The 20266-nt window shown below is 44.0% G+C and overlaps 1 long non-coding RNA gene across 4 annotated transcripts in view; it reads right to left on the bottom strand.

Annotated features, from left to right (window-relative positions):
* LOC133492217 (uncharacterized) overlaps positions 1 to 17133 on the bottom strand; it is a 66536-nt gene extending 49403 nt beyond the window's left edge. Inside the window, exons 1-5 of one of the 4 annotated variants that reach the window (XR_009792594.1) lie at positions 16566 to 17133; positions 16291 to 16409; positions 16027 to 16164; positions 15527 to 15631; positions 3156 to 3649 (exon numbers count right to left, since the gene is read on the bottom strand). This is a non-coding gene — a long non-coding RNA (uncharacterized LOC133492217). Of the gene's footprint in view, positions 1 to 3155; positions 3650 to 15526; positions 15632 to 16026; positions 16165 to 16290; positions 16410 to 16565 lie in introns of those variants that run through there. The other 3 variants (XR_009792596.1, XR_009792593.1, XR_009792595.1) reach the window with 3 other exon arrangements.
* Between the last annotated feature and the right edge of the window lie 3133 nt (positions 17134 to 20266).

Here is a 20266-nt window from a genome sequence, read left to right as displayed (position 1 = left end):
ACTGCTTTGAGGGAACATTTGGTCACTCAGAAGTCGGCCACTGTGCTCCAAATTCTTTATGTTTTTATATTTTGAACGTGTCTCAGGAAATACTGGTAAATACGAAAATGGAGTTTGCTGTTATATGTATAATTATAGAAAAACACTGGTAATGATCTATATGAAGAACACAATGTGCTTTACATGATTAAAAGCATTTGAAAACAAATAAAACAGATTATAAACATTAAAATCAGAGAAACATGAAAAGGAAACTTGTAACATGGCCAAGACGAAAGAGCTCTCCAAAGACACCAGAGACAAAATTGTACACCTCCACACGACTGGAAAGGGCTACGGAGAAATTGCCAAGCAACTTGGTGAAAAAAGGTCCACTGTTGGAGCTATCATTACGATGAAGCATGGGGGTGGTAGCATCATGCTTTGGGAGTGTTTTCCTGCACATGGGACAGGATGACTGCACTGTATTAAGGAGAGGATGACCGTAGCCATGTATTGTGACATTTTGAGGAACAACCTCTTTCCCTCAGTTAGAGCATTGAAGATGGGTCGTGGCTGAGTCTTTCCACATGACAATGACCCGAAGCGCACAGGGAGGAAAACCAAGGAATGGCTCCGTAAGAAGCATATCAAGGTTCAGGCATGGCCTAGCCAGTCTCCAGACCTAAACCCAATAGAAAATCTTTGGAGGGAGCAGAAGCTCCGTGTTTCCCAGCGACAGCCCAGAAACCTGTTTGATCTAGAGAAGATCTGTGTGGAGGAGTGTGCCAAAATCCCTCCTGCAATGTGTCCAAACCTGGTGAACAACAACAGGAAATGTTTGACCTCCCTAATTGCAAACAAAGGCTACTGTACCAAATATCAACATTGTTTTTATCAGGTGTTCAAACACTTATTTGCAGCTGCATCAAACAAATAAATTGTTTTAAAAAAAAAAAAAATCATACATTGTGATTTCTGGATTTTTGTTTTTAGATTATCTCTCTCACAGTGGACATGCACCTATGATGACAATTTCAGACACTTCCATGATCTCTAAGTGGGAGAACTTGCAATATAACAGGGTGTTCAAATACTTATTTTCTTCACTGTATTACTACTTTCTTTATTGACAGTTTCACGGTGAAGCAGCTGTAGATCATTGGGCTCACAGTTCTGAGGAGCGGGTTCAATTCCCGGCCCCTCCTGTGTGGAGTTTGCATGTTCTCCCCGTGCCTGTGTGGGTTTTCTCTGGGCACTCTGGTTTCCTCCAACAGCTCCAAAACATGCAACATTAAGTGAACACTCTAAATTGCCCCTAGGTGTGATCATGAGTGCAGCTGTTTGTCTCAATGTGCCCTCCAATTGGCTGGCAACAAGTTCATGGTGTACCCCGCCTTCTGCGATGACAGCTGAGATTGGCTCCAGCACTCCCGTGACCTTTGTGAGGATAAGCAGCTCAGAAAATAGACAGATGGATGTTTGAATGACTCCAAAAGCTTCCAAATTCAAAGTGAAGAACTTGCCACTTGTCTGTCTGGACTTCCGACTTGTCTCGGGAATTGAGGGCAATGACTTGAGACTTATTTGTGACTTGCAAAGCAGTTTGGTCCAACCTCTGCCTCCAGGGTAAGAGCTTGGACCAATGTCCATTCATCTGCTTCTGTTGTGTAGAGCTACCACAAATTAATTGGACCATGTTTAAATACACCAAAGACCCAATTGTTTGTATACAAATAATAAATAAGAAGCCTTTCCATAGTATGTCTCCCTAAAATGTAGGAGTTCTGATGATTAAACTTTGCTTGACTATTCTTTTTCCACTGCTCTTTATTTGCCTCATGTTAATCCCTTTATCTGAAATTATCCAATTCTGTTACGGCCTGAATCAAATTTACACACTCTTCAGGGTTACTTTTCTATTTTGTTGTCTTGGTTGAAGATAACCAAATTCAAATAAACTAATCAATTGGCAACATAAAGAGACAGGAGAAATCTGATGGAAAAGAGCTTGAAATAGTAGTATCAATTTGCCATTAGCTCAACTGAACTTGCAGCATCCATGTGAAACAGAAAAACTGTAAATTACTCCTTTTTCATTCATTTTGGTCCAGGAATATTCTATGGCATCCCAAAAAGAGACAGTAAAACAAAAATAATATACAAATAAGATGCTTTCTACAAATTATGTAGGTAAGTGTACACCATTAATCCATCGCGTATAATTTGTGCACTTTCAATACAAGGTGAATTAAAAATCAGATCCTGATCCAGACTTTGAAAAGGGCTACTCTGGATGATCTACCAAAAACTTTTCCAAACCGAACAATTTCAACTGGTGTGACAAGCGGTTATTTAACGTGCCTTTGCATATTTTGTCGGAAAACTGAGATGTTCTATTAAAACACCAAGAAACAGTTTTAAATAGGGAATGAATTGATAATGGGTTCCTTTTAAGGTCTGATCTAACAGTCTATATTGATGCAGCACTAAGAGCAACATTTTTTCATAGGCTATTATTTACTAATGAAATTCTCATTACATATGCATTCATGTTAGGGGTGCAGTGATGCTTTAGCATGGGCCGAGCCAGACACACATTCAGAACGGAGCTCACGAGCAGCGGTGATTTCCACTTTACTTTTGTGTGCGTTAATGAAAAAAGCTGGAGACTAATGGGATTTGGTGATAAGAAATTACCAGCGCCAGGTCCTTGTCTTTTGTCTCTCGCTGGAGGAGTTCAATGGCTCAGCCAGCAAGAGGGAACTCAGGGCCCCAGTTGCCGTAGAGACAAGAGAACACAGAGGTTTGGCGTCGCCATGGCGAACGGGGGCTTGTCAAAGTTCTATTCACACACGAATACAACACATATACTAGTGTGTCTGCATTCATGTGTATTTTGCAGGCAAAGATAGATCAGGGCGAGTCGGAATCAGAGATTTTTTAATATGCAGGACCACAGTGGGACTCATTTTCAGTCCTGGGGGTTCATGGCTCACACCAGCTCACTAAATCTCACATTTTAATTAAGATGTAGAATTTTATACTTATATAATTAGCTGACCTTTCGAAAATAATATTGTATTTGATCAAAAATAAATATTTCCATTGAATGTACTTGCAAGATTGCAATCAGTGTTTATTTGAACAAGTATATGTAATAGCACATAGTTCAAATGTACAGTGATGAGCATATTTATTGAACCACTCATCATATCTGTCACAGAGTCCATCCAGCATCATTAAGTACTTCAATGTGGACACATTTATTTTCAGTCACCTCTGCACATTTTATAATTTTAAATAGGAACGAGGGATTTCAAATTGAATTCATCCAAATTTGAGCCATCCTATTGGGTTTCGCTGAAAACTAAAAAATTAAACAAAACATTCAAGCATTCAGATGAAAAAATATTCATGTGCGGGAATCACATTGGACCATTGCAGCCAATCACAGGGTACATATGGACACTTTAGAGTCTTCAATTAACCTACCATCCGTGGTTTTGGAATGTGAAAAAAATGGAGCATATGGAAAAAACCACGCAGACACGGGGAAAGCATGCACGCTCCACACATGCGAGGCTAGATTTGAACACTGGTTCTCGCATCTGTGAGGAAGATGTACAATCCAGTGTTGTTCTGTGGTGCCCTGTTTTGAAAATAAGACCTAAAAAGAAAAGATTTAGTTAATGAAAAATATGAAACAGTTGTGTTCATATGTTTGATTACTATGGCAGAAATTGTAAGATGTGAACAAGTCTTTATTATGCTCTATCATTATATCAATGGTATTTAAAAAAATGTTAACAATGCTATAATTTTTTTAAATTAAAGTTTTGGGGAAAATGTATATTTCTATAAAATTTCCATCATGGCAGATCCAAACACATAATATCAAGAGGGAGACAAAGAGCAATGAGTAGCAAAAATATTCTACAGACAGTATAAATGAGTGCAACAGCAAAAAAAAAAAAAAAAAAAACTGCAATATAGCGGAATTTCAAAAGCTACAACCGTGATATAGCAGCAGATATCTCTATCTGTATTCCATTATGATAAATTGCAGGGACTCATTGTTTCCATAACGCGCAATCTTTCACCAATTAAATTATTGTTTTGCTGTGTCATCTTTACCCCAAAATTAAAAGTTGTTGACCATTTTGCAAAAACCCACACAATGTTCACGTTCTTCCATTCTAGAGAGCTAGTTAAATTGCTAATCTTCGTTGCCATGGCCCCAAAACCAATGTGTCATTGGATTGACAAGAGAGGTTGTTATTGTAGTGTTACTAATCATATGCATCACTGGCCGAGTATAGAATTGTAGGATTATTGATTATGTGTAAAGACATTTCTGACAATCGCTAGTTGCACTAGGAGCAGCCAAATCCGCAGAACGCAGTTTCCTCCCTGACGTGCACACTGAGTTCCCAGCAGCCCATAACGTTGTGCTTCAAATTAGTCACTCTAGGTCAGCTAATATGTATGTAGCATCTTTAGCAAATATTTTTCTCCGTTATTTTATGTCCGAGTAATGACCAGGTGTCCCATCTAGCCATTTTCTATGAACCCTATCCTCAGTGGGGTTACAGGGAAAGTGGAGCCTATCCCAACTGATTTTGGCAGAAGGCAGGGCACACACTGGATTAGTCGTCAGCCAATCATAGGGCACATGTAAACACACGAGCTTTCACACTCACATGCATATTTTAGGAGGGTGAAAAGAAACTAGAGTACTCTGGAGACAACACACATGAGCTGGGATTCAAACACCTAACTTCAGACCTGTGAAGCAGACGTGCTAAACATTTGGTCAGCATGCTGCCTTCCAGGTGTCCAAATATCCATCCCTTTTCTGAGCTGCTTATCCTCACAAGCGTCATGGGAGTGCCAATACTCTAACCAGTTGCACCAACGTGCCACCTGGTTTCCCCAATCTGTTGTACTGTATTTATTTCAGATGTTTTGTTAAAGCTACACCTACATTTGACCAATGCTAAATGAGTGACAATAATTAATAAAAAAAAATACCAAGGTGTGTTATTTGATGAATGCTCATGATATACAGTAGGCCACAAACAGCAACAACAATGAGAAGGAGCAAACGAGTGCGCGAAAAAGGAGCCAGTAGAATGAAAGAGAGAGAAAGAAACCAGCAGTGTGTCAGCTCCCTGGCGGGTTGCAAAACAAGCGAATTATGGAGCATCAGTAAAAAGAGAGCTGCCTTGTCATCCTGCGCTGCCGAGAAACGTTTCCTGAATTACAGTAGAATGCGTAGCGGGCATCCCCGCAGAATACTTGCCACACCTGAGACTGTTGATGACGCTTTCTGTGAAAAGGTCACACCACTGCACTTGAAGTCAATACTGATTGTTAAAAACCATGAGATGGCAACGTTGGCGTGGAACTGTGAACCATGATTATCATCTAGGTTGAGTATGCACATTGCTCCTTTGCCATGGTGAAGCAGCCACAAGTTGTCCTGGACAACTCCTGCCAGATGTAATGTACCAAAGGAAACAAACTGAGCAAGATCGCTTTGTAGATATGCTGATTGATTCATTTAGTGTTTTTAAACATTTTCACATTTTCAAATTTTGTGTGTCCTCTTTTCTTCTGTGATTGACAGAATACGTGCTGACATTTGTCCACATTGGTAAAAGATAAAATACAGCAAGATGGAAACCATGACAAGAAATGAGCGCATCAACTTCTTGATCCCAACCTAATCTCTCCCACTTTTGACTGATGCAATGGAAAAGCAAAGGAGGCCAAGCAAGCAAGGGCAGGGCAGGGCAGGGTGGGGCCAGGCTGTTCTGGTGCCCGAGCAATCTCATCTGGGTCCCCATTGGAATAGCAGCTCAACAACGACCCCTTCCTGGAAGACTAAGCTTCTTAGCCCATCTTTCAGGGAGAGTCTGGACACAATGTGGAAGAAACTCATTTTGGTTGCCTGTACCTGGTTTGTCATGGGAACGAGGCAAGGGACTGGACACAATTGCAGGACTCTGAGGCGAGGGCATGATATTGAGGGGGGTTTTATTACAGGCTAAGGTCGTACACAAGTAAGCAGTCCAAAAAAGGCGGAAGCACAAAAATGCAACGCTACAGGCATGATCCAAAAACATTCAACAAGGTCAAATGACTATGAGACAAAGCTTAGAAATATGAACAGGACATAAGACTATAGTGGCACAGGCTCGCTGTGACGAAGGGATGCATTACCCAAGGCTTGTGAACACACATTTGTGGAGTATCCAATACGCAGTAACACAACAAACTGGCAAATGTAGATGACACGCAAGGCTTAAATGCCTGGTCTAATTAGCGTCCAGTGCAGTGCAGCTGTGGGACTGCAGCACCGCCCAGGGCAGTGGCTTGACATTGTTTCAGTCACGGCACATAGACCAACAAAATGAGAGCTTTGCCTCTGGGCTTAGCTTCTTTATCACGACAGAGCGGTGCAGCGTCTGCCTGTTGATCTCCTGCTCCATTCTTGCTTCACTCATGAAACAGACCCCAACTACGCCCCACCTGGTGAGGGCATGCCACCCTTTTGCGACTGAGAGTCATGGGCTCAGATTCGAGCGTGCTGATTTTCATTCAAGCCACTTCAAACTCAGCTGTGAAATGGCAAGATTTGAAGACTGCAGATGTACTTTTTTTATCTGTTTTTACTGTCAAGGATATATGTAGAATTAGATAGTTGACGATTATTTGCTAAAAGATATAAGTAGCTGGTTCATCAATTTTCTAAGCCATCACCGAACGGGAATCATCTACTGCATTATACAAAAAAACGTGACAGTATCCAAGTAAGAATGTTGTTATTTTTCCCTTGTCTATAAGACACTCAGGCAATACTATCGGGAATTCACTGTAATGAATCGCTCATAACATGCTTCGGCTGCACTCCGTCAGCCATTTTGATTGGTAGCTTGGGGTGGTTAACAACAGTATCAAAGTAGGCGTGGCTTAGGCGCCCTGCGCAGATCCATCCATTGTGCACCGCTGATGCAGTCGCTTCGCAGATATTCTGTATTGCGCACAAAAAAAATAATAATACAATGCAAATTGAAAGTATAACATACAGCTACTCACTTTGTGGAATTTTGCAATGTGATTCAATGAGTGAGGGATGACTGGTTGTTGCATCCAATGGCACAATTCACATATGTATGGTCAGAAACTGAAAAGAAGAAGCCACTGGTTTCTTTTAGCCAGCACATGGAACTCCCTCTACTTTCTCTAACAACAACCTCTGCTCCGCCACACTCTTTTACATAGTTTAGCTTACACCCCTCCCAGCTTTTAAAGGCATACACTCATAATTTTCAAATGTTACGGTACTTATGCAGCCCATCAATGTGTTTTATTATGACTGCTTTAGTTAGAAACACAGTCTGGGCAACGTAGAGCAAAGACAAGCTCGACATGCTGCTTATGTTTACTTTCTATATTAATGGAGAAAGTTAAAAAAGAAATGCTGTTGTTTTAAAGGTCAAGTGTCATCCTATAAACATTCTAAAACAAATATTGAGATGAAAAATACATATACCATTATTCATTTCAATGTTCATATGAAAAAATAAATATGAGCGGAGAGCCCGTCATCCATGTGCAAAGTTGCAAAAGTTTCATTCGACTTCCAAGTGGTCGCCATATTGGCTGCATCTCCTGCCTGTGAAGTCACACTGGATATTCACCACTGAAAACACGCTGTGGCCTCTACTGTGGGACACGCCCCTTCAGACATGGTAGCTCTTTTCGAAGAAAAGAACATCTCACAATCGAGTGAAGTGTCCGGGGCAATATTACCTTGTTGTTTCGAGCCATATTTAAGTGATATGATTTGAAACAATGATGATATGTGGATCACGTCTAACTAACAACAGACTCCGAGACAGTATGAAAGTATGTAGCATACTCAGCCGCGAGCGACGACAACGCCGCGTGTGACGACAACACCATAAAGCGGCCTGGCCAAAGCCATGATCAGCGGACGCGGCGGCAAAGCCGCGACCAGCGGACACGGCGAAGACAGAGACCCAGACAGTATGTATGAGCCAGCAATCCATTTTTCACGTCTCTTGGAAACTTATGAAGGGTGTTCGAGTGTTTGAGCAATATCCACCAGTGCAACAAGCCGGCATTTTGGCTAACACGAAGGAACTACAAGCTAGCTTCCCGCAGGTAAAACGAATAGAAACAAACAAGTCCACTGGAGTGTCCTACTCCCCTGTACGTCAGTTCCTGCTTCTTCTTGAAAACAAATCCCTCGAGAGGATTCTCATGGCGGGAGTTACAAAAAGCCATACACGTCAAAATCATGTTTTGTGGTGAAAAAACGGATGGGTCCATACCGGCTGCTGTTTTTTCATTAATAACATACTAAAAATCATGCATTTCATGACAGTGTACCTTTAAGATGGAATGACTGTTGGAGTATGTGAATATTCAACAACAAAGTGGTTAAACTGGATTAGATTGTCTCTTTTCCAAGTGGGAAAGGTTTGGTCTGAAGCCAAAGTAGAAACTGCAGGATTAGATAATGTGTAATTTTAAAATTCCACCTTGGCACAGCCTGATCCAGGATGAAAGCACAGACAATGCAGTGCACAAAAAGCAAATTCTACACACGTTGGTAATTCGGAACGCATATCGAGCATGATGTGTCAATGCACAATCTCCATTTTCAGGCCTCAAGATCAATGATTAGATATTGAGAATTATGCTTAAAAAAAATTGACCTAGTAGCATTGACCTTCATACTTGGGAAGGTCACGTGTTCTCAATTCGGAAAACGTATTGCGCATGATGTGTTCATGCACAATCTCCATTTTCAGGGCTCTAGCTCAATCCAATCATGAGATATTGAGAATTACGCTTAAAAAGTGAGATTGTGTTACTTTTAACTTTAAAGTGCTTGTCTGATTTTCTGTGTATTTATAGGACCCCGATGACGACTGGTCCCCGCCAAATCGTTGACCTTCATGTCCCGTTCGTGTACTCCCGTATCCCTGATTGACAACCCGTGTGGACTGACCTTCGCCTGTTCTCCGACCAACCCCGTAAGCCTGACTCCTTTGACACTTCTGCCTGCTTTGATCGTTCTCCTGTGTACCGACTCCTGCCTGCCCGCTCACCTGCTCTCTTCGCCCGACGTCCCAACTACCGCTGCTGCACCTAACTGCCTGCTCGATCCCCGACCACAAAATAATAAACATTTCTCCCCGAACTACCTTGCATCGTCCGAGTCCTGCATTTGGGTCCTACTCCCATTCCGATGGGTCGTGATAAAACAATCTGGCCAAAACAGGAGGAAACAGCAGGAAACAGTGGGACCGACGCAAGGTGCCGGAGGACCAAGCCTGTCCGATCCGGGTAGGCTCCTTGACGTCCTCCGCTTCCGTGTCTTACGCTCTGCCAGCGAGGTATGAATACGTCCCTAACACGACCCGTCCGGCTCCTCATATTCTTCTAGACTCTGACTTTTCGGAATATGAGGAGGACCTTGATTTGTATGACTGGCTGCCTGAGTACGACTCCGATGATTTTGATTATGAATCTCTTTGCCCGGTCTTTCCTCCCAGTCAGTTTGTTTCACCTCCCCCCGTTTCCAGCACCCGAGCGTCTTCGCCCGGTAGGTCCAAGTGCAGCAATCCGTATGAGGGAAACCGCTTGGCGATCTACCCGGGACCTCCACGTGGCGGCCAGAGGAGACGCCCCGGCCGGGCGCTCCCTTGTGCCTCCCGCTGCGCGGCAACTAAGACACCGTCCTCCCAGTCTTGCCGGTAACGCCGAAACTGGCAGACCCTCAGCTGGTGGCGAAGCTTCCAGCCCAGAGGGAGGAGGAGCCGCCAAATCATGAGGCGTTCTGCCGCGAAATGCGGGCGCAGATAGAGCGGCAGAGCGCCGAATTGGCGGGTCTCACAGCCCAGGTCCGGCAAGGATTGGTGAACCAGGCGAGCTACGCTGACGTCGCAACTGCGACGGACTCTCTGGTGACGCAGGTTCATGTGGCAGTTGGAACTGACCCGCTCCCGAGAAACGCCCAAGTGCAGTTTCGACTGACTCTCTGCCTACCCTCGTTCACGTCGCCGTGGAAACAGACCCGCCACCTCGCCAAGCGCACGTTGCAGTGGGAACGGACCCACCACCTTGCCAACCGCACGTAGTTGTGGAAACGGATCCGCCTCCTTGCCATTCCCACGTCGAAGTTCTGGCTGTTCCGAGCAGAGCTCATGTGGCACTTGGAACTGACCCGCTCCCGAGGCACGCCTACGTGTCAGTTTCGACTGACTCTCTGCCTACTCTCGTTCACGTCGCCGTGGAAACGGACCTGCCACCGTGCCACACCCACGTTGCTCTTTCAAAGAATGCACTGCAAGCTCACGTGGCAGTGGGGACCGACCAGATGCCGCCTCACGTTGCTGTCCAGGAGGTAGCAACGTCTCCACAGCTGCTTTACGCCTGTGCCCTGGAGTACCAGTGGCGACCGGTCCGCGGTCGCTCCCTGTTCCTGCTCTGTCGGAGACCGGTCCGCGGTCGTCCCCTGTTCCTGCTCCGACGGCGACGGGCACGTCCATATGTTCCCGTCCAGGAGGTGGTGATGGTGCCACCACCTTCTCACGTTGCTGTCCAAGAGGAGGAGGTGGCACTGACGCCGCCTTCTCACATTCCTGTCCAGGAGGAGGTGGCACTGAGGCCGCCTTCTCACGTTGCCGTCCAGGAGGAGGTGGAGTTGGTGATGCTGCCTCCACCTTCTCACGTTCCTGTCCAGGAGGTGGCGATGGCGCCGCTGCCTTCTCTTGTTCCCGTCCAGGAGGAGGTGGTGAGGATGATGTCGCAGCCGCCTCACGTTGCCATCCAGGGGGAGGAGGTCGCGATGTTGCTGCCGCCGCCTTCTCACGTTCCCGTCCAGGAGGAGGTCGCGATGTCACTGCTGCCTTCTCACGTTCCTGTCCAGGGGGTGGCGACGGTTCCCCAGCCGCCTCACGTTCCTGTCCAGGAGCACCAGCAGCGATCGGTCCGCGGCTGTCCCACGCCCTTGTCTCGACGGCGACAGGAGCTGGGGAGTTCTGTGGAGCCACCCTCCGGGCTGGAGAGACTTCGGGATGGCTGTGATGGTGGCGGTCATGGCTCTGGTCCTTCTCTCCATCTTCCTCTTCGCTCCTGAGGGCTCCCAGCCACTTCATGACCTGGTCTCGTTGGTGACCAATCCACAGCTGCCTCCTGACCAAGCCTCGGTGGCGACCAGTCCCTGGTCGTCGCGCAACCGCGGCGTGGGAGGTTCTCATCCCAAGCAGTTGCCTGCCTCGGCCTTCGCAGTTTGGTTCCTCACAGAGGTCGTCCTCCCAAATCGTTCCGTGGGGACCCTGGTGCTTGGCGTCCGGGTCGTCCTCCTGACCTTTCCACCCGGACGCCTTGCATTTGGTGGCCTAGATGGCCACCAGACTGGGGTTCGGGGGGGGGGGGGGCGTGCGCTCCTCCGGACCCCCCTTCCGCCCCCCCTGCCTGTGTTAATTATTGGCTGTTTCTTTCGTTTATGCACGTCTGGGAGCCGTGCCTTTGAGGGGGGGGGTACTGTCATGATCCTGCCGCTCCAGCCCGGGCTGTGCGGGTGTCCGCGCAGTTGCACTGATTGGGAGGCGCACACCTGCGCCTCATGCGGGCTGATTATTCTGTGTATTTATATGACCCCGATGACAACTGGTCCCCACCAGATCGTTGAGCTTCATGTCCCATTCGTGTACTCCCGTATCCCTGATCGACGACCCATGGGTACCGACCTTCGCCTGTTCTCCGACCAACCCCGTAAGCCTCACTCCTTTGACACTTCTGGCTGCTTTGATCCTTCTCCCGTGTACCGACTCCTGCCTGCCCGCTCACCTGCTCTCTTTGCCCGACGTCCCAACTACTGCTGCTGCACCTGACTGCCTGCCCGATCCGCGACCACTGAATAATAAACGTTTCTCCCCGAACTACCTTGCATCGTCCGTGTCCTGCATTTGGGTCCTACTCCTGTTCCGATGGGTCGTGACAGAGGTGTACCAACAACTATATCCATGTGTGTATATTCAAAACAATACATGACAAACAGAAGCAAGTCAATGTTCAAACTGATTCATTTTTCAAATTATTCTTTTTGAATTTGATGCATGCAACATGTTCCCAAAAAACATGATCATCACACAGAGAGGGAATAACAATTCTAACTCTAGGTAGAACATGTACCTATGCAATTACAACCAATCAGTCCTCAAAATGGAAGTATATAATAGGTTCACTCCTTATCATAGTACAGTACATAATCTTATATACTTCACTCTCTGCAAATATAATGTACACTAAAATACACTTAAAATAAAAACATATCACAGAGGCTGTCCAAAAACTTTTTTTTTCTCAAGATCACAAAGCAGAAGAAAAGAAACCATGTTAAAGTGACATGATCATTTTGTTTATTGTTACTTGGCTGTTTCTAAACCTCCATTGCCTTTAGGAGCATTACTGTCTTCTGACTTCAATTGAAATTTTGGACCCAAGCTAATAAATTACTAATAGTTGGCAGTCATTTTTAGCAATTTCTTATGTGATCATTTGGACCAAATCAATCCATTTTCTTAGCTGCTTATCCTCATGAAGGTCACAGGAGTGCTGGACCCTATCCAAGCTGTCAACGGGCAGGAAGCAGGTTACGCCCTGAACTGGTTGCCAGCCAATCACAGGGCACATGGAGACTGACAGTCAAACTCACAGTCACACCTAGGGGCAATTTAGAGTGTTCAATCACTGTTGCATGCTTTTAGGATGTGGGAAGAAACCGGTGTGTGTCCGAAGAAAACCCACACAGGCAAAGGAAAGAACATGCAAGCTCCACATTACCAACCTGAACTGAACAGAAATCACAAAAATCTATTTTGGAGGACTTGGCGAAAAAAAAAATGTTTTGAGGCGTATTCTTGCTTCTGTCCTTTCACTCACTCACCTGTACCATCAACCGTCCTGCAATACCACAATCTTTCCCATAATATCACAATAATTACTGTTCTGTGAGATTAATACCTTAATAAGACTGAACCAGGACATATAATAAACAACTGAGTTCACTTGACCAAATAGTGCAAGCATTTTTTTTTTTTTGTAGTCAACTCTGAGCACTATACCATGCCAACAAGTTCCCGCGTGTGTCCACTTTGATCCCATTCATCTTCCTCTTTGCTGCCCCTTTCAAATCCTGAGTTTTTATATCTCTGTTTCGTTATATGCATGTACTAGGCAGGTAATCTGGAACACCTCCAACAGCATTACATAGTACTGCATTAGTCCCTATCGGAACTATTGCAAAAGTCCAACCCACCGCGAACAGAGGATCATTACAGTATGTGGTTTCCCCATATAGTTGTATATTTCTATATGACTTGAAGCCTTGGAAAATATTGTTTGTGTGTGTGCGTGCATGCATGTCTGCATACGTGTGTGTGTGTGTGTGAGAGAGAGAGAGAGAGAGAGAGAGAGAGAGAGAGAGAGAGAGAGAGAGAGAGGAGAGAGAGAGAGAGAGAGAGAGAGAGAGAGAGAGAGAGAGAGAGAGAGATCAAGGCAAGATATACTCTTAAAAGCTCAACTCAGGATATATGATGCTATTAAGATTTTTGTAGCACCAATTACTCGTCACACTAGTGTAAGTGGCGCTTTAGCTATTATAAAGATAGCCTCGCACATTATGCTATGTGCACAAGTTCCTCATCTGGAGACCTCAAAGTGCAGCTGTCATTTGACAGAATTGTTGATTTTTGCTGCATTTGGCTCCCACGCACCTTCTTCTAGAGCCAACATAATCCCATGAAACTTCATTACTTGCCCTAAATGCTGCTTTGCACATCAGGGTAGTCAAAAATGAAATGGCACCATTGAACTTTGGTGCCAACAAAAATATGTTGAATCTTGACGAAGTAGTGTGTAGTGACAATCCTGAAAAGGTGAAGACTCCTTGTTAATGACTTCTCCTTTGGGTTTTCTGTCATGGATGACCGGGATAGGCGCAACACACATACATGTACATGTGAACACTATTGAACGGACTGAATGGTCTCCCATGGCAGCATCACTAAGACCTTGTCAGGCCAGACAAAAGGCCTTATCTCCAGTTCCCCTTTCAGTCTGGATGATTGGCCAGGAGAAATGTCCACTGTCGACACTGCACAAATGTCAGCCACCTTGCTATCTCTGTTCAACCTAGATGTGTGTGCACCTGTGCGTTCACAATGGGAGAGCTACCATTATCTCTCTGACAAAGCTCCAGAAGCTGAGGAAATCTTACAGTTAGAGTGTCAGAGGCATGATCCTCAAATGAAAAGGCAGTATTTATTACTTGTAATATTATATTTAAAATATTACTTATAACCAAGATTCTGTCACGACCCATCGGAACGGAGGTAGGACCCAAATGCAGGGGGACACGGGAGACGCAGATGTAAATTTGGGATAAACGTTTATTATTCAATGGTCGGGGATCGGGCAGGCAGTCAGGTGCGGCAGCGGTAGATGGGACATCGGGCGAAGAGAGTAGGAACGATCAAAGCAGGCAGAAGTGTCAAAGGAGTCAGGCTTACGGGGTCAGTCGGAGAACAGGCGGAGGTCAGTACACACGGGTTGACGATCAGGGATACGTAAGTACTCGAACGGTGCATGAAGCTCAACGATCTGGCGGAGCACCAGTCATCATCGGGGTCCTATATATACACGGGATAATCAGCCCGCATGAGGCGCAGGTGTGTGCCTCCCAATTAGCACAAGCACGGGCACCCGCACAGCCTGGGCTGGAGCGGCAGGATCATGACAGATTGTGGCTTTGTACGACATTCCCCTCAAAAATGCAAGTTAGATGGATTGACCAGAGAATGACTCATTATTTGTTTATACGTGCCAGCTGCTGGCAACGAGTCCAATGCGTGCCTAACCTTTGGCCCAAAGTAATCTAAAATAGGCTCCAACCTAGTGACCCTATTGAGGAAAAGTGCTCGAGAAAATAGATGAATGGATTAATACAAACAACCGCAATTGGTTGTCGTTCAAATATATGACTTCAATGCAGCTGGTGCACGCTTGATCCCCATTCAATAACATTTTCCCTATGCATCACTCAATTATATATTCCAGCCATCCATGCATTTTCTTCACCGCTTATCCTCACGAGGGTCACAGGGAGTGCTGGAGCGTATTCCAGCTGTCAACGGGCATGAGTCAGGGTACACCCTGAACTGGTTGTCAGCCAATTGCAGGCCAAATAGAGACAAACAGCCACACTTACAATCACACCTAGGGGCAATTTAGAGTGTCCAATAAATGTTGCATGTTTTTGGAATGTGGGAGGAAACTGGAGTGCCCAGAGGAACCTCACGCAGGCATGGGGAGAACATGCAAACTCCACACAGGCGGGTCTTAGATTGAACTCGGGACCTCATAACTGTGAGGCCAACGCTTTACCATCCGACCCACCATGCTGCCCAACTATATAATAACACTATCAATTGTACATTACATGGAGGGATGGAAGCGCTGGGACAATTCATCATCTCAAAGGTATTTGATGGGGTTGGAGTTCTGTTCTTCCACACCCAACTCTTCACCTTGATGAACTACCATACTAGAACAGATTAGAGAGGGAATTGTCCAACAAAATCTTTGGAAGACAAAGAAATGAAGGTGAAGTACTAAGAACTAAAGTACACCTGCTGATTTGGGAACACATTTTTTAATTGAGTTACATCAGCTGTTTTCACTGATTTCTGGGTGCAGAATCCAAAACTGATATCAGTTTTTCCTCTATCACATCAAGTTTTTTTTTTTTAACTACAGATCCCCACTTCCTTATAAAGTGTGGGGGAAAAAAATGTGCTGAACAGATATGTGCTTGCTCTAAAAAAGTTTTCAAATATTGATATACATTGAAATATGAAATAAGCATGACTGAAATGTTTATTAAACACTATTGTGGATACAGCACAACTCATGTAACTGACAGTATAGCAGTACACTCACCCGCCTTTGGTGCAGGAAGCACAGGTTCAGCTCCCACCCAGTGATGGTGGGAATGTGAGTGTCCTGCGACTGAATGCCGAACAGTTCAGGGTATAATCCACCTTTCACCTGAAGTCAGCTGGGATAGGCTCCAGCGCCCTGTGACCCAAGCCAGGATAAGTGGTGTTGAAATTGGATGGATGGCACAAAACGTCTTAATTCCTACTATGCTAGCTTTCTGCTTTCAGATATTGATAGTACTGAACTATTGGGAGTTGCACACACCTCTCACCACACTGTCTCAATTTGTGACTCCACAAACAAGTTGCCACGTCGCTGTAGATGGTGATAATCAGATGGCAAGACTTACTCCAGCTAATCAGTGGAATTTTGCTTATTGTAGACTAAGATGTAGAGAAAAAAAATAGACGTGCTTAAAAAAAAAAGTGACTGGAATTTTGGAATGAGCATGCCAATTTTAGTTAATCTGCATAAAAAAAAATCACCAATGTTAATTAAGAGGTGTGTATCTTTTTTCTCAAAACCTTTTCCTTCCTTACCAGAACCTGTGCTCCCCTCATCCGTTGTGGGGCTCTTGTTCCTGTTAATTGAAGGATCATTGTAGCCACCAGATGTAGTTGGAGACATTAATCAAGAGCTTGTTAAAGCTCATTAGGAGACAATTGCTCATAATGCACAAAATCCACTGGATAGTTTCTTGAATTAACCAACAATTAGAGACTTACAGTGGGGAAAGTTCTCTCGAAACAGTGTAGTTTTAAACTGCTACCATTACTTTGGAGTCTAGGAAATGCTGTACACACTCCTGTATATGAGTGGAAAACTTTGTGGAAGCAGGGAGTGGATGTCAGTGATGCAAAGGGATTCAAAAAGACACAAGTTTCCCTGCAATAGGTGAGAAATCCATTACCAATGTTTCTAGAAGCCTCTCAGTACAAACCATTGGTGGCCAAGATGAATGAGGGGCAGCAGTATAAAAAAAGAGACTGCAGAATCAATTAGTTCTGTAAAGCCTAAGCTCAGCTCACACACACACACACGCACATGCACACACACACACACATATACACTTGCCATTGCTTCTGGCCCTCCCCTGCAGAGGGCCACCCGCAGACCATGTGCCATGACAAAAGCTCCCCCCTCCCTTCGTGTGGCTCACTCTCACCCCCGCCCCAGTGTGTTTCTTGAAAGTAGGGACTTCATCAGTGCCCCCCCATTGGGCTCATCTATCCACGCACGAAGGCACACTACAGGCTCTTTTCTTTTTCTTCTAATGCTAATTAATGCTAAGACTGCCTGACCAATTATTACCAACCATGTACTAATTAGGACTTGTTTAAAATGCTTGTCAATTAGTCTTTAACATGGTTGTCTGCCTGACCATGTTGCATCAGTTAGCAGTTTAGAGATCGTTGTTTCTGGAGCTTTCCATCATACAATATGAGTAATAGGTTCAAAGATGTTTATATGTTCTTCCTATTTAAGTGCAAATAGCTCCTTCAGCTTTGTGTGTGACAGTGAGCTAAACTTGGCCTTGAGACAAGCAGTTCATTGGGTCCACCCCATAATCATTCATGTCCATGGCAGACAAGTGTCTGTGCTACTTGTCGACTCAAACACCTTTTGCTGTGTAGGGACGTTCATATGTGCGTGTATGGGTAAGAGAAATGTTGAAAAAGAGGATTAACCAGTGCTAATCACTACAAACCAGTAAGATCTACTGTCAACACAATACACACTTGCTATGTACCAGGATGTATTCAGCTTTCCGTCTCTAGCACGCTGTGGTTGACACTCTGTAAAAGTGACAGAATTGGAAGCTAAAGGAATGTTTCAAGTCAAAGATGGTGAGAAAGATTCAAAACGTTGGTATCAAAAACAATGAGAAAAAAAGTCTTCTTGGAAAGCTGAAAGGGTTAGCACCACATCCCTCCTGGACGACAATCAGTATGTTTAGATGCACACAAAAGTGCATTGAATCGATTGAAACAACATTTTCTTTCTTTTATTTAACGGTAGCAGGGTGCACGGCTGATCAGGGCATCTACCTCACAGTTTTGAGGACCAGGGTTCAGGTCCCTGCCTGTATGGAGTTTGCACGTTCTCCCAGAGACTGTGTGGGTTTTCTTCGGGTTTCTTCCCACATCCCAAAAACACGCATGATAGGTTAATTGAAGAAACTAAATTCCCCATATCTTGTGAATGATTGCGTATACTGGATGTGCCCTGCGATTGGCTGGCAACAAGTTTAGGTTGTACCCTGTCTCATGCCTTAAGATAACTGGAATACGCTGCAGCACTTGTGCGATCTTTGTGTGGATAAGCAGCTTGGAAAATGGAAGGATGGATATTTATTTAACCTGTCGAACTGTGTAAGCATAAAGTATAGTGGATCTGCATGGGTTTCGTTTTGTTTTACTGTGTAACAGAGGAGTTTATATACTATACTATACTATACTATACATACATACTATAATTCTGGACTTACAAACGATCTCTGCAGAAAAATAAAATCCCTCAGAAATAGGCTGAGGAGTTATTTAGTGAAATGAATTTTGAATAAATATTTAATAAAATAGGCTTGCTATTTTTAGTTTTTTTTTTTTTTTTTTAAATCGATCGTTGCAATTAGTGATGGGCTTAAATTTCGGACACTGAAATGTTTCGACTGAAAATAGCCCAAATGTGTATTTTGGATTTATGACCAAAACACATTTTTTTACCAAAATAAAACTCATAAAATAACATTTCGGGAACATGCTTCCACTCCTATCTTTGTACTGTCCAGTCCTGTCCTATATTGTTCTGTCCTTCCCTCACACGGTGGAACACTACTACTTTATAGAATACTTGAATGTAAGGCGTCATTGTACTTTGCATTTAATTATCTGTTTTGCTTTTCTTTCTTACAGTTACTGTCAGGTTTCGTTTTCCTCCCTTCCTGTGTGATTTAGTTTCTCATCACTATTGTATCCTTTCTGTTTTTTTTCTGTTGCTCCCCTTTAAAACCTTATTCTGTCCAACAGTAATTTTCCATAAATATCCACCAGAATAAAATTAAAACAATTCAGAGGAATATAATAATGAAAGATGGCGTACAAGACCAAACCATCCTAATTGCAAGGATTTCACATGAAATCAAAAAACACCAAAATAAGTGATTGGCTGAGACAGTACACTTGTCAGAAAGGTTTGCCTGGTAACATGTTAAAGCAGAGATTAGCCAATTTTGAAAAGCAAGATACCAACCAAATTAAAACATGTTTGTAAAAGAAAATACTGTCTTATACGATGCCAGGTAGCCAGAACAGGGACCAGAAACCAGAAACAAATTAGTACACCACTGCTACCAACAAGAACCAACATTTTCAGGGCCACTTGTGCCGCTCCGAGTGCACCTATGTCCGCTCAGGCGGCAATTTTTGCTGCTCTGAGAGCATTTTTTTTGCAGTACACATCAGTGCACTTTGGATAAAAAGTGTGTGTTGGAGGAGGGAGCAGGTGCCAGAGGTCCCCAGTTCCGCCGGCTATGGCCACAATACAATATATTGTTAATTGAAAACCTCTCTGATATTGTCAATCCATACTGAGTGACACCTAAATGGCTCTCATAAATGGTCACTCAAAAATGCACATCTTATAACTGCACATTTTGAGTGGTAGCAGAACTGCTATCAATGATGACATATAACTAGTGATAGTTTTAATTACGACTGAAAGAATCTAATTTGTCAGATCAAGATCAACTTACCCTAGGACAACATTTCCCAAATTTACAGTCAAACCATCAAAAAAAAAAAAGTGAATAACGCATGTTTTCAAATTCACACACTGAATTTATTGTATAGTTTTTTTTATCTTTCTTCCAAATCTGAAGTAAATTGGTCATCTTACAGACACAATTCTGGCTTTTAGAGCTGACCAGGTCTGTTATGATGTTATTGTGAGCCAGCATGAAGACTTGTATTTTCTGCTACTTCCAACACTAATTTCACAGATTTTATCAATGGTACACATCATACATATGTACTTATACACACACACACACAAACGCACACACACACACACACACCACACACACACACACACACAAGATTCACATTGATACCAGTCTTTTGGAACTGGGATAAAGATTAAGAAAGGTATTAAAATTTCAAACCTTGACTCAATGAAAAGTGTTACACCTAAAATTTCAACTCCCGTTGACTTTGCATTAAGAGGATGACCTTAAATTGGTGCA

This window comes from Syngnathoides biaculeatus, chromosome 2, assembly GCF_019802595.1.
Source record: "Syngnathoides biaculeatus isolate LvHL_M chromosome 2, ASM1980259v1, whole genome shotgun sequence".
Classification (NCBI taxonomy): domain Eukaryota; kingdom Metazoa; phylum Chordata; class Actinopteri; order Syngnathiformes; family Syngnathidae; genus Syngnathoides; species Syngnathoides biaculeatus.
Note: the sequence above shows the minus strand (reverse complement) of the source record. Positions and strands in the feature narration are given on the sequence as shown.